This window comes from Asparagus officinalis, chromosome 8 (genome assembly GCF_001876935.1).
Source record: "Asparagus officinalis chromosome 8, Aspof.V1, whole genome shotgun sequence".
Classification (NCBI taxonomy): domain Eukaryota; kingdom Viridiplantae; phylum Streptophyta; class Magnoliopsida; order Asparagales; family Asparagaceae; genus Asparagus; species Asparagus officinalis.
The window spans coordinates 129,511,891-129,523,332 of record NC_033801.1 but is presented as its reverse complement, the minus strand read 5'-3'; the positions used below and the strand labels follow the sequence as shown (position 1 = coordinate 129,523,332).

The window sequence follows — 11,442 nt, the reverse complement described above, 5'->3', positions numbered from 1 at the left end:
CGACTGGTTTGGGTCAAAAGAGTCAAGCTATAAGAATCAACAAAGGCTTATGATCCGTATTCAAACGACAAAAAAGTCTTGCGCTAAGGCCTTCAACGTTTAAACGTGTAGAAGTGGGATTTCTCTTGCCACTCTTCTGAACTTGACGTTACGAGGCAAAAAGCAAACACTTGTATAGGTTATAATACCAAAGTTGGCCTAAATAGTGCCATCTCTTAACCATTTTAGGTTAAAAAGTAGCACCGGCACGAAAACACCTTTCGGACAAGAAGCAAATTTTAAGTAAAAAAAAATTAAGAGATTTATATATATATATATATATATATATATATATATATTGTTTGAATTGTTCATATTTTCTGATTTAACCTTTCAAGTATTAAAATTTGTTGAAAGAACTTCTCTCTCCCTCCCTTCCCACTATTTTTTTCCCTCATTCTTTTTGTCAATCTCTTTCATTCTTTTTTCCCCAATCTTCACCATTCTCTCTCCTTTAGAGAATACAAGAAGAAGAGATGAATGAAGTTAAGATTGTGGTGGAATGTTTAATTTTGGGTGTTGCGAGTGGGTGAAGCAAGTAGAAAGAGAGAGAAAGGAAGAGAGGAGAAGAAGGAAGAGGGAATGGGAGAGATGGTGGAGATTTGGAGTAAAAAAAATTTAGAAGAGATGAAAAAAAATTAGAAAGTAAGTGTGCTAATTCAAGAGATAAGGTAGGAGATAGAGGAAGGAGGGAAGGCAAGGATATAGCAAGAACAAGGGAATGAAAAAAATGGTGGGAAGGAGGAGGAAAAAGATAGTGGAAAAAGAAGGTTTTTTTATTTACAAATTTTAGAAATTTAGTCAAAGGAGATGGGTTAATTTGAAAATCGTCAGAGATTGATTCATCTATATATATAATTTCTTTAATTTTTTGCTATAAAATAACTCTGTGACGATCAGAAAAGCCTATTTGCCATCAATTTGTCGTGTTTTAGATCAAATTATCGTTCGATGTCATTTTTTTGTCTGTCACTATTATCCAAGTTTATTATTATAGTTGCTATATTTGTCATGGCTACTTCAATGGTGAAGTAGCCCAAAGGCCCAAACATGTTCAACGTTAATGCAAGTTATGCAATGGGCCACAGCTTTATTAAACTATGCCTGCACTAATGCAAGTAAGGAGCCAGTACCAGTACGGTAGTACTACTCACGAGTAGTGATCCAAAACATACTTGGTTCCATTAATAAGGGAGGTTCCTGGGCCCCTCTTAGAAGTTTCGCATATGGGCCTTACTAGTTTCGTGAGGAAAGCCCCTCTTAGAAGTTTCGCATATGGGCCTTACTAGTTTCGTGAGGAAAGCCCCTCTTAGAAGTTTCGCATATGGGCCTTACTAGTTTCGTGAGGAAAAAATGCGATACCTTCCCCTATATAGTTATACATACACTATATCAGATGCCACCAATAACTTTTCTTCAATTTACCCAAGATAAAGTACCTACCGTACTAAAGAATGATATAATTTTGGATCAGCACAAATACGAGTATTTGGACATTAGTATACTGAATGTTACCAAAAGCAGAGCAAATCAAACACAAATAAGACTGTAATATATATATATATATATATATATATATATATATATATATATATATATATATATATTGTTTGAATTGTTCATATTTTCTGATTTAACCTTTCAAGTATTAAAATTTGTTGAAAGAACTTCTCTCTCCCTCCCTTCCCACTATTTTTTTCCCTCATTCTTTTTGTCAATCTCTTTCATTCTTTTTTCCCCAATCTTCACCATTCTCTCTCCTTTAGAGAATACAAGAAGAAGAGATGAATGAAGTTAAGATTGTGGTGGAATGTTTAATTTTGGGTGTTGCGAGTGGGTGAAGCAAGTAGAAAGAGAGAGAAAGGAAGAGAGGAGAAGAAGGAAGAGGGAATGGGAGAGATGGTGGAGATTTGGAGTAAAAAAAATTTAGAAGAGATGAAAAAAAATTAGAAAGTAAGTGTGCTAATTCAAGAGATAAGGTAGGAGATAGAGGAAGGAGGGAAGGCAAGGATATAGCAAGAACAAGGGAATGAAAAAAATGGTGGGAAGGAGGAGGAAAAAGATAGTGGAAAAAGAAGGTTTTTTTATTTACAAATTTTAGAAATTTAGTCAAAGGAGATGGGTTAATTTGAAAATCGTCAGAGATTGATTCATCTATATATATAATTTCTTTAATTTTTTGCTATAAAATAACTCTGTGACGATCAGAAAAGCCTATTTGCCATCAATTTGTCGTGTTTTAGATCAAATTATCGTTCGATGTCATTTTTTTGTCTGTCACTATTATCCAAGTTTATTATTATAGTTGCTATATTTGTCATGGCTACTTCAATGGTGAAGTAGCCCAAAGGCCCAAACATGTTCAACGTTAATGCAAGTTATGCAATGGGCCACAGCTTTATTAAACTATGCCTGCACTAATGCAAGTAAGGAGCCAGTACCAGTACGGTAGTACTACTCACGAGTAGTGATCCAAAACATACTTGGTTCCATTAATAAGGGAGGTTCCTGGGCCCCTCTTAGAAGTTTCGCATATGGGCCTTACTAGTTTCGTGAGGAAAGCCCCTCTTAGAAGTTTCGCATATGGGCCTTACTAGTTTCGTGAGGAAAAAATGCGATACCTTCCCCTATATAGTTATACATACACTATATCAGATGCCACCAATAACTTTTCTTCAATTTACCCAAGATAAAGTACCTACCGTACTAAAGAATGATATAATTTTGGATCAGCACAAATACGAGTATTTGGACATTAGTATACTGAATGTTACCAAAAGCAGAGCAAATCAAACACAAATAAGACTGTAATATTGATACGAATCCTTGAAATTTGACCCTACAGCTATTCATGATTACGAGGAAAATGGTCGAGCGTGGCAGACGTATAACCATCTACTTAGTGGGAGCCATTCTGATTAAGCTAGATTTCGACTGCTGATTTCACTTCTTACTCAAGGTTTTGTTCAATTAATTTATAAATAACAATCATGCTGGTCAATAATTGACATTTCTTAACCTGTCGTGCCTAATAATTAAAGGAGCAATGATGGTGGCAGGATACTAACTGCAACGGCGAGGGACACATGGGCCTGTAGATTTTCATTAGGTTTCTCAAGAGTCATAATGGTTGTCAAACGTGCACCAACTCTTCAAGAGTTGGGCAGGAATTAAGTTGGATGTAGGAGGATCATAATAATTCATGCTCCTAACACAAAGTATTAACCTGTGACTCCTGAAATTTAGCCGCAAACAATTGCACATACATAATTATATATAGTGGTAGATTAAGGGTAGTTAAATTGATCTCATACACTAACGATACGATACTAAAATCGAAAACAAGGTAACACATCTGAACTTTCAAGGGAAATATTTTTGTAGCCTAAAGAAGAAACTAATGAAATTTTCATTAGTGTCAGTTGACTTGCTATTAATATGTACAGCTACACCCTGGCCATTAAAACACAACTGCAACAAGTAAACATAAACATTTACTCACAGGTGTATTCAACCAATTCAGTTCCCTCTCAATTTTAAATGCCTAAAGTGAGTAAACCAAAGAGTGTTGCTAAAATCAGTTAGTTACTACTTTTTAATTAATTAAGCAATTCAGTGATAAATCACACTGCATGCACAACGGTTTTGAGAGCAGCAAACAAACTGATTATTGTTGTGTATTCATATAAAACTTAATACTGATAATAGCCAGCTATTTTTATCTAACCAAACTGCTTTCTGTGCTGAAGGCTTTCAATTTTAAATGCTGTCTTTATACTTCAAATAGGAATGAGAAAACAATTGAAGATTACTTTGGCGTTTTAAACTTAGTCCCATCGTTGGTAAAATGTTCTAAATGGGTGCCCCTCTCGAGCCTTTAATTTTTGTAGGCGAACACCCTGAAGCAGCTTTTCATAAAGTTTTCCGGTTCTCATCATTAAGTTTCCCAAACCCTATTAGTTTTCATTGTTCAAAGTGCACCTGACCTTCCATTAGAATGATGAGTCAGCTTACAAAGAAAAAGAAAGGAATAAAATACTTACCTTTTATTAATGAAATTCCAAAAGTTCAGCCTTACTCGTGCACTCTTCGAGTCCGAGGTCCAGAGTTTCTGGCTCAATTGATTGGAACGATATAATGATAATTCACATCATTCTCACCCGCAATATGCTGGAAATTGCCCTCGACCGTCCCTTTGACCTGATAATAAGATTTCCAAATATGATCAACTTTTCAATGATAAATATAATAACCGAGCACAATTTAGTTATAAAAGTTCGAATGGGACGTCTCAGTCACATTCAGAATGCACGTTGATGATCTAAAATATTTCTTCAAAGCAAATCGCATTAGCTTATCACTGTGACATAAGATTGCCTCGGTTGCATGAACCAGCTCAAAATTTCAAAGATGTATGTGAAGAAAACTATATTGGCTTCCTGAAAGCATCTTGGAGGAATCTTGAATCATTTAGTTATAACAGCACACATCCCATTTCTCTGCTTCTGCCTTCAGAGACAACCTACACACGAAGACTTTCTGCTTTCTCCTTTTGGTGTTCAAGATTTGTACATAGAGATTCTAATTTGTATTTAACTTATGACCCTGAAGAGAACACCTAATATGCAGTGGACTGCATATGTTTCAATTTCAAAGAATAAAAGAATATAATACTCTGAATGTTAAAACTTATGATTTCATTTGACAAATAAAAAGGTGATTTGCAGGTGGCGCATAAAAATATTGATATACATTGCACTGCTTTCAGCACGCAGTTATCCATGGCCCGTCATGGACAATTGGGATATGTATGGATAGTAATATATATGCCATTTTCAGATGTAAACCTATCTCATTTGTGAAGACTCAAGCAATCATATTTTAGTAGCTTAAGAACTTCTGCATAGTGATTTAATTTTGTTAAAAGTATAGCCCCGCTGCAGAGATTACCTATTGTTTTTTTAATGAAAATCAAACATATATAAGAGCATGCATGTAGGGATTTGGTCAGACTTGAAATTTATTACTGTTTTGATCCCCCCCCCCCCCCCCCCCCCCAAAAAAAAAAAAAAAAAGATTTCACTAAATCTTGTTGATCAATGATTATATAACTTATAGCTATAAAATGACACTAAGTATATATGATACCGATTTTGCGTAAATGCGTCAATTCATCATCCTCTTTCATCAATTCTTATGTCTAGTGCATGCATGTGTAGTAATAACTCACAATAATTACTAGATTGTTTGCCTTGATGATTTCTTTGAAGAAAATTAATTGAGGTGATGGGATCATGATACAACCAGGCCACTACTAAGTGCGGCAGTCAAGAGAAGTGGTTGTTGTTGCTATAGGGGTGAAGAGAACTAGAGATGGGCTTAAAAGAACTTGATTGGAATTAATTAAAAACGATACTACAGTGGTTAACTTATTGGATGAGATGACTCTTAACAGAACTATGTAAAAATGGGATTCATCTAGCCGACCCCAAGAAACATGAGATAAAGGCTTGGTTGTTGTTTTATATTGACAATTTCTTTGAACTAATAATTACTCTCCAGAGACGGTGCATGTCAACATTTAAATTGTGAAAACGGAAGTCGGGTGTGGGGGCCACGAGAGTTCACGAGCTGGGCATTGTTTCCGCGTGAAGAGCTGGCCACGAATCCTGATTGCCTGCGGGAGAAAAGCGTGAAGCAAAACCGAAACCGAAGGCCCACCCGATTAACCAACAGGCTATAAATAGCTTGTTGTTTTCCTAGGGTTGTGTGCATGCGAAGGAGGGGATTTCGGCTTCTTTTTCTTTTTCTTTTCTTTGGCGGCTGCGCAGGTGTGTGCAGGAGGCGGCTTTGTTTCTTGGAGAAAAACGCAGCAAAGAGAAAGAGAAGAATAGGGATTTGTGTAGCTTTGGTGAGAGTATTTGTGTGAGAGAGAGATAATTGTGTGAGGGTTTAGATTGAGTGATTGTAAACCCTAGTTGTATTATCTCTCCCTCTAATAGTAGATCTCCCCCTCCTTGCCCCGTGGACGTAGGCAGTTTGCCGAACCACGTAAAATTGATTGTTTGAGTTTGTGGCCATTGTAATAGTTTTTAGGATCCCTCGACAGGTCAGTCCTAGAACTGATGAGAGGAAGAGCCGATATCTCACTTGGTTGAGATATCCGCTTCAGATTCTTGTTTCCTTGGTGAGACGGGAATTCTTATCGATCTTTCTCTCTTATTGTGCACCAGAAACTCTGCCGAAATTTTCGCTGCGCACAACAAGTGGTATTAGAGCCCAGATTCCAGATCTAGGGTTTGGTTAGAGGAGTAGATCAATTTGGAGGCTCGTTTAGGGCTTCGTTGGTGATAAAGGTGGGATCTTTTGGTAAAGACTCTATCTTTTCAGTTTTGGATCTATTCTTTGTTCGTTAGTGCGTAAGATGTCGGGAAAAGAAGGTGCTTCGGGTGTCGAGGGTGGTAGATGCGAGGTTTTGGATGCGCTGAACGCGCAGAATTTGGAGGATACCTTGGAGTTAGATGGCAAGCCAGATGAGATTGAAGAGAAGGTTTGGAAAAAGATGAATCGAACGGCGTGTGGTGTGATTAGGTCTTGTTTGACTCAAGATCTAAAATATGATGTGATGAATGAGACTTCTGCGAAGAAGATTTGGGAGATTCTCGAAAGCAAGTATTTGACCAAGAGTGTGGAAAATCGCTTGCATTTGAAGAGGAGACTTTATCGTTTCCAGTTGAAGAAGGGAACCTCCATTAGAGATCACATGAACCACTACACAAAGCTTCTTACGGATTTGGCGAATGTGGATGTCAAGATTGAAGATGAGGACAAGGCGTTGCTGTTGTTGAGTTCCTTGCCCGACGAGGAATATGAGACCTTCGTCCTTACTCTAATTAATGGGAAGGCATCTCTTTCGTATAGTGAGGTCACTGCTGCATTGGTGAATTATCAGCTTCGGAAGAAGGATAAGGAGAATTCGACTGAGTCGGTAGCAGAGGCGTTGGTCGCAAGAGGGAAGAATCCGAACCGAAAGAATTAGAAGTCACAGTCTAGAGTAGGAAAAGATCAGTGTGCTTGGTGCAAGGAGACTGGTCATTGGAAGAAAGACTGCCCAAAGCTCGACGAATGGATGAAGAATAAGCAGAAGGGAAAAGGGAAGCAACCATCATCAGAAGCAAACATCGTATCGGATGGTAATAATTCTGACTCTTCTATTTATTCGCTTTCTATCAGTCCTACAGATAGCTATTCGGAGGAATCTGAATGGATGTTGGATAGTGGTGCGACCTATCATGTGTGCCCTAGAAGGGAATGGTTCTCCAGTTTTGAGAAGCTGGTGGATAGTGGTGTGGTGTACATGGCTGATAACCGTGCATGCCAGATCCTTAGGATAGGAAGAATTCGCATAAAGGTGTTTGACGGGACTGTTAGAGAGTTAAATGATGTGAGATATGTTCCTTCTTTGAGGAAGAACTTGATCTCGATTGGAGCTTTGGTTGGAGAGGGTCTGAAGGTTCGTGTTGAGGACATGGTTCTTGAGATTGCGAGAGACTCTCGTATTTTTATGAAGGGCGTCAGGAGAAATAACCTGTATTACTTGACTGGAGGTATAGTGGCAGGTGGAGAGCTGACGACTTCTGTTGATTCGACTAGACTGCGGCATTTGGGGCTTGGCCATTCCAGTATTGATTCCTCGCATAGATTGAAAGAGGGTGTAAAGACCTGCAGTTTGAAGTCCAGTGAACATGTTGATGTGAGCAAGAAGACCGAGGTGAAGTGTGGCACCTCTATTCACCGTGCTAAGGGTCGTTCTGGAGGAGTTCACGTGGATGTTTGGGGGCCTTCCAAGGGGGCATCATTGGGAGGTAATAGGCGTTTGGTTTCCTTTGTTGGTGGCTGTTCTAGGCGTGTTTGGGTTACAACCAAATCCCCTTTGGAGAAAGTCCTAGTAGTATCCAACAAATTGAAGAAGTGTGTAATAGACAGAAAGGTGAAGGTACTCCATTCTGGTGGGAGGTACAAGATGGACCTATTTCTGTATTGGAGCCGAGCTCACGGCATTTCGAGACACTTCGTTGGAAAGGAAATCTTGGGGCAACTAGATAGGGTGGCAAATTTGGAGAACCGTGCCTTGCTGGAGGAGGAACGGTGTTGGTGGTCGAGCAATGGTCTGCAGAAGAGTTTCTGGACAGAGGCTTCGACATATTTGGGTCATCCTATTAAAGAGTTGTCAACTGCTGTGATTGGAGGTAAAACTCCATTGGAAGATAGGTCTGGTAGTGTCACTTTGTATGAGGCTTCGATGAGGGAGCCGATTGACTCTCAGCAGGTGGAGAGTTTTGGACAGACCTTAGAGGTATCGCAGCGGGTGAAGACTGATGCTACTCCACATTGGGTGGGGATTTTCCCACATACTCCAGGTCATTCTGCATTGGTTGGGATTCTAGCTGAGGTGACACAACGTGGAAGTCATTTGGATTCGGATGCAGATGATGAGTTGAAATTTGATTCGAGTGCAGCTGACAGACATAGTTTGGATACGGCCATTGGTTCGCCTCAGGTGGAGGTGTTTGAGGCCATTGGAGGTGCTATCAGCCGCAGAGTTGATGATATTGGAGAAGGGTTGCAAACTCTTCAATTGGTTTGAGGTCGTTCGCGGCCATTTGGGTGAACTACGTTCGGCTTCATTCCTTGGGCAAAAGGATACGTAGGTAGTCTTTCAGATGCAGCCGGGTTTGGATTTTGATGGGGTGAGATCGATTTGGTGAGTTGATACCGATATTTGGAGAGTGTTTGCATTCTCATTTGGGTTCTCGACTTGTTATGGATTGAGTCTGTTATCGTGAATTATTTCACGGTGTACTGGACACAACAAGTGAGACATTTGGTTTGGTCGGTGTCGGCTCAGTTTTGGGAAAACTTCGCCGATGTGGAGAATTGTGAACACGAAAGTCGGGTGTGGGGGCCACGAGAGTTCACGAGCTGGGCATTGTTTCCGCGTGAAGAGCTGGCCACGAATCCTGATTGCCTGCGGGAGAAAAGCGTGAAGCAAAACCGAAACCGAAGGCCCACCCGATTAACCAACAGGCTATAAATAGCTTGTTGTTTTCCTAGGGTTGTGTGCATGCGAAGGAGGGGATTTCGGCTTCTTTTTCTTTTTCTTTTCTTTGGCGGCTGCGCAGGTGTGTGCAGGAGGCGGCTTTGTTTCTTGGAGAAAAACGCAGCAAAGAGAAAGAGAAGAATAGGGATTTGTGTAGCTTTGGTGAGAGTATTTGTGTGAGAGAGAGATAATTGTGTGAGGGTTTAGATTGAGTGATTGTAAACCCTAGTTGTATTATCTCTCCCTCTAATAGTAGATCTCCCCCTCCTTGCCCCGTGGACGTAGGCAGTTTGCCGAACCACGTAAAATTGATTGTTTGAGTTTGTGGCCATTGTAATAGCTTTAGGATCCCTCGACAGGTCAGTCCTAGAACTGATGAGAGGAAGAGCCGATATCTCACTTGGTTGAGATATCCGCTTCAGATTCTTGTTTCCTTGGTGAGACGGGAATTCTTATCGATCTTTCTCTCTTATTGTGCACCAGAAACTCTGCCGAAATTTCCGCTGCGCACAACAAGGACCACACCATTAAGATATGGCATAGAGGGGCACGGATTCACCTATTGGGACTTCCATAATGAGATAGACCACTTCAAGCTGGCCACATGATTACACCATCAAGGGAACCATTAGATTTTGAAATTTTACCTCCAATTTTAATACCGAAAATCTTACAACCTTGATCAGTTTTTTTTTATATTCTACCGCATACTTTATGTCACAAAATGAGGTTTAGATTACTTCATGTAGGCCACCATTTTGGTGCCAAACAATCTCCATGGGACTCCAAAATGTATTGGGCCTGTTGTCAAACCATTTTCGAATAATCGAAACCCCTAACCAAGCACAGACAGACCTAAACCCAGCTTACATATTCTCCGAAATGAATGAAACTGGGATTTACAAGCACATAAACGACAAACCCCAACTTCAATTTTATTACAGCCAGAACCCGATTTCACAAAACTAATTCTCAAACTATACCTTCATTTGTTATAAATCAATATTATTTTAATCACATAAACGATTGTAGAGTCATTCTATACATTAAAAGCTTCTGATGCACGTAAAAGCCCTAAATCAATTTGAACAGTAAATACCTGCACGAATCAGGATTTCCAAGGCGCGAAACCCTAAGAACGAGAATTACGTAAGGAAATTGACAAAATTTACATCGCAAATCAAATCACGAGCAAGTAGATGCATGAACATTTAGGTTTAAAGGAGAATGAAGACGAGGATCTCACCGGCTAGGGTTTTTTTTTTTAACCTTTCGACTCGATTCTTCCGAAATTAGGGAAACCCTAGATAATTTTGAATTGATGAGGAGGAAAAAATAGAAAGGGGGTAATTTGTTAAGCTTTTATTTGTTTCGGTGAGTTTTAAGTTGAGCTTGGCCCAAGACTAGTGTCCACAAAGAGAAAGAAAAAGACGGGAAATTTTTAAAAAAAAAGAAAAAGAAAAGTGATACTGAAATTAAAAATATATCTATATTTCATCATAAGAATCAATTTTATGTTGACTCAGTGGTTAATCACATGGGAAGACTCTTATTTAATGTTCAGCAAATGTCCAGCCCATGAACATTCATACAAGTAAATTAACACGAATCTAAAGGGCCTGACGGCCTAGCCCAAGGCCTTCGATCTAATTATATGTGTGTATATGTGCTAATCTAACTATAGTCTGCACCTCCTATCTATTAGTTATGGGCGGCTGCAGAGGAAATTAATGAATATGAGTTGGACTAGAATCTAATTTTTGTCTAGTTGAATTAGGTTGATAAGTCAATTTTGGATGTTTCCACGCGGGTCAAACTTTTCCTCGGCACAAACAATGAAAAAACCTATAATAAACTAGCTGTTTTTTGTTTAAAGCAAGTACATAGGCCAAAGACCTATGATATATATTTATACTAATCAATGTGAATAGGTTGAGTACCCAAGAGTCACCCTCACTTAATGGGGTGTTACATCACCATAGTGGGGTGTTAATGGAGGGATAATGAGGGGGAGGCCAAAGGCCTCCCTCATCTCATAATACTCCCCCTTATCCATCCATTACCTTGAGTTTAGCTTATGAACACTTCAGGGTTCGTAAAGCTAATGGGGTGGATACTTCTGGATCCAGAGTAAACTTGTTTGCCTCGTTAAAACCTTAGCTGTGGAAAACCCAGTGGGAAAAAACCATCAGCCTAAGGAAAAAGAGTACAACCCATAGGTTACTCCCCCTGAACCATACAAGCTTCAGGCTTGTAGGTCTTTCAGATGTCTCATCCCTATTCCTTTTACAAGTTTTACAAAA

The 11,442-nt window shown here is 39.4% G+C and overlaps 1 long non-coding RNA gene across 2 annotated transcripts; it reads right to left on the bottom strand.

Annotated features, from left to right (window-relative positions):
• On the bottom strand, nucleotides 3,487–10,476 carry LOC109820555. Of its 2 annotated transcripts, XR_002241894.1 has the most exons (3): nucleotides 10,386–10,476; nucleotides 10,239–10,271; nucleotides 3,487–4,239 (listed from the first exon to the last, which is right to left on the bottom strand). It is a non-coding gene; the product is annotated as an uncharacterized LOC109820555 (long non-coding RNA). The 2 variants fall into 2 exon arrangements; XR_002241895.1 differs by lacking the exon at nucleotides 10,239–10,271 and having other exon boundaries at nucleotides 4,005–4,239; nucleotides 10,386–10,470.